Consider the following 3,538-nt stretch of genomic DNA (forward strand, 5'->3'; position numbering starts at 1 on the left):
CTGCCCGCCACGCCCCCGCCCCGCCCCGCCCCTTGGGAGCGCGCGCGGCTCGGGGGCCAGAACGCCTGGCCCCGGCAATGGGGTCCCAGAACCCGTGAGCCCCGGCACGCTTTACAGGCGGCGCTGTAGTTTCCGCTCCCGAGGAAAGGGCACCCGCCTCACTAGCTGCGGGGGCCTCTTCATAGAGAGACGCCCAGACGCCTTGAGCCCTGGCGATGCGCGCCCTGCGAGTATTTAATGGGGACACAGGGAATGCACCTGAACTTGGCGTGGCTCTGCCCGCCTGGCCTTTTGTAAGGCAGTTTCTCAATGCGCAGGCAAGGAGCGGGATCTTCCCACCGCTCATTCTTTTCTTTTTAGAGACGCGGTCTCAGTCTGTCTCCCAGGCTGGAGGGCAGTGACTCGAAGATAGCTCACTGCAACTTCGTGGGCTCTAGCGATCTTCCCACCTGTGCCTCCCAAAGGTCTGTGATTATAAGCCTGAGCCACAGCGCTGGGTCAAACATTCATTCATTCTTAAGAGCTTCTGGGAAATAAACGCCCATTTCGCCCCGTTTCCCGTTTACCAGGGAGTCCAACAGGTAGTCCAACAGTTCTTCTAACAGTGAGAAGACCGTCCCACTTGCATGATTTATTTTTTTAGAGTCTGGAGTGCAGTGGTGTGATCTCCGCTCACTGCAACCTCCGCCTCCCTGATTCAAGAGATTCTCCTGCCTCAGCCTCCCAAGTAGCTGGAACTACAGTCATGCACCACCACGCCCCGCTGATTTTTGTTATTTTTAGTAGAGACGGTTTCACCATGTTTGCCAGGCTGCTCCTGAACTCCTGGCCTCAAGTGATCCACCCGCCTTGGCTTCCCAAAGTGCTGGGATTAGAGGCGCGAGCCACCTCTCCCGGCCCCACTTGTGTGAATTTTACCGGAGCGTGTGTGTGTCTGTGCGTGTGTGTGTCTACCAAGTATTAGGCCTCTGAGCCCAAGCTAAGCCATCATATCCCCTGTGACCGGCACCCACGTATACATCCAGATGGCCTGAAGTAACTGAAGAATCACAAAAGAAGTGAAAATGGCTGGTTCCTCTCTTAACTGATGATATTACCTTGTGAAATTCCTTCTCCTGGCTCAGAAGTTCCCCCACTGAGCACCTTGTGACCCCCACCCCTGCCGGCCAGAGAACAACCCCCTTTGACTATAATTTTCCACTACCTACCCAAATCCTATAAAACGGCCCCACCCCTATCTCCCTTTGCTGACTCTCTTTTCAGACTCAGTCCGCCTGCACCCAGGAGAAATAAACATCCTTGTTGCTCACACAAAGCCTGTTTGATGGTCTCTTCACGCGGATGTGCGTGACACCAAGTCCACGGGTTGAAAGGCATTGAGGTCAATTCAGTGTAGAATGTTTGATGTCTTAGGGGAGCTGGATGAAAGAGGACATGACAAGGCAAGGGCAGCAAAGAAGAAACATTTGTACAGATACAGGCAACCTAGCCACTGGGCCAACAGGAACTCTTTCCAGCAAGGAAGATAGAATCCCACTGTTTCCTACTTTCTCTCCTCTCAATCCCTATGCTTTCCCCTCTTAACTCTTTACTCTGTCCCCTTAAAGCATACAGTTAAGAAGGCGGGCTCTGGAGTCCAGTTACTGAAATACAACCCCCAAATTCCTGACTCCTCCCATTTTATTAGCTGTGTGAACTTGGACCATGTAACCTCTCCATGCCTCAGTTTCCTTAGTGGAAATAATTTTTTAAAATCGTGAGCTGAGATCGGCCATTGCACTCCAACCTGAATGACAGAGTGAGACTCTGAGGCAGGAGAATGACGTAAACCCGGGAGGCGGAGCTTGCAGTGAGCTGAGATCCGGCCACTGTACTCCAGCCTGGGCGACAGCGCGAGACTCTGTCTCAAAAAAAAAAAAAAAAAAAAGGAAAGGAAGGCTGGGTGTGGTGGCTCACCCCTGTAATCCCAGCACTTTGGGAGGCCGAGGCAGGCGGATCACTTGAGGTTAGGAGTTTGAGGCCAGCCAGCCTAACATGGTGAAACCCATCTCGACTAAAAATACAAAAATTAGCGGGGCATGGTGGTGGGCGCCTGTAATCCTAGCTACTCTGGAGGCTGAGGCAGGAGAATTGCTTGAACCCAGGAGGCACAGGTTGCAGTGAGCTGAGATCACCCCATTGCACTCCAGCCTGGGTGATAGAGCAAGACTTCATCTCAAAAAAGAATAAACATAGAATAAAGGGAAGAAAGAAGTAAAACTATTTGCAAATGAGAGCAATGTGTTTCCTAGAAAATCCTAGGAATCTCGAGGAATCCTAAAAAAAAAAAAAGCCTACTGGAACTAGTGAACTAGTGGCAGGATACAAGATCAACATAACAAAAATCAATGGTTTTTCTACATATGTACACAGAACAACTGGAAAATGAAATTTAAAATAAACCATACCATGTTAATCAGCATCCCAAAACATGAACTATATAGGGATAGATTTCACAAAATATGCATGACACATATACGCTGAAAATTATAAATCACTGCTCAAAATTATAAATAGCTGCTGAGAGAAATGAAAGATCTAAATAAATAGCAGTTCCCTGTTCATGAATTGGAAGACTCCATACTGTTAAAATGTCAATTCTTTCGAAATCCCAGCAGACTTTTTTTTAACTTGACAAGCTAACTATAAAATTCATACAGAGGTGCGTAGGAAGAAGAAAGTTGGAGCACACATACATCTGGTTTAAAGACTTACTATAAAACTGGTTTTCAACACACTGTAGTACCCATAAGGTGAGACATATAGATCAGTGAAACAGAATCAAGTCCAGGTATAGACCTATATGTATATGGTCAATTGATTTTCATAAGAAGCTAAGGTAATTTCTGTGTGGAAAATATAATGTTTTCAATCAATGAAATGACTGGATACCCATATCAAAAAATAAATCTTGAAGCTTACCTCACACCATAGACAAATATTAAGTTGAAATGAATGACAGACCTAATCATGAAGCTATAATTACATAATTTCTAAGAAAATATAGAACAATCTTTTTGACTTTGGGGAAGGTGACGATTTTGGAGGTAAAAAAAAAAGCACTAATCATAAAAAGGAAATAAAAGACAGATTGAACTTCATCAAAATGGGAAACATCTGTGTTTTCAAGACAAACTTAAAAAAGTGAAAATATTCACAACAGATGTCTCTAACAAGGAATTTGTATCTAGAACTATCAGGGGAACCAGCCCCCAATATTTATTTCAATGTAGGTTCTTTCTATTTTCCCTAAGTGTTGGCCAGTCTGAGAAATAAAGAGAAAGAGTACAAACAGAGGAATTTTATAGCTGGGCTCCAGGGGTAACACATATCGTTAGGTCCATCATGTCCCCTGAGCTGCAAAATCAACAAGTTTTTATTAGGGATTTTAAAAGGGGAGGGGGGTGTACAAACAGGGAGTAGGTCACAAAGATCACATGCTTCAAAGGGCAATAAAGATCACAAGGCAAGGGCAAAATTAGAATTATTGATGAGGGTC

This window comes from Chlorocebus sabaeus, chromosome 9 (genome assembly GCF_047675955.1).
Source record: "Chlorocebus sabaeus isolate Y175 chromosome 9, mChlSab1.0.hap1, whole genome shotgun sequence".
NCBI lineage: Eukaryota > Metazoa > Chordata > Mammalia > Primates > Cercopithecidae > Chlorocebus > Chlorocebus sabaeus.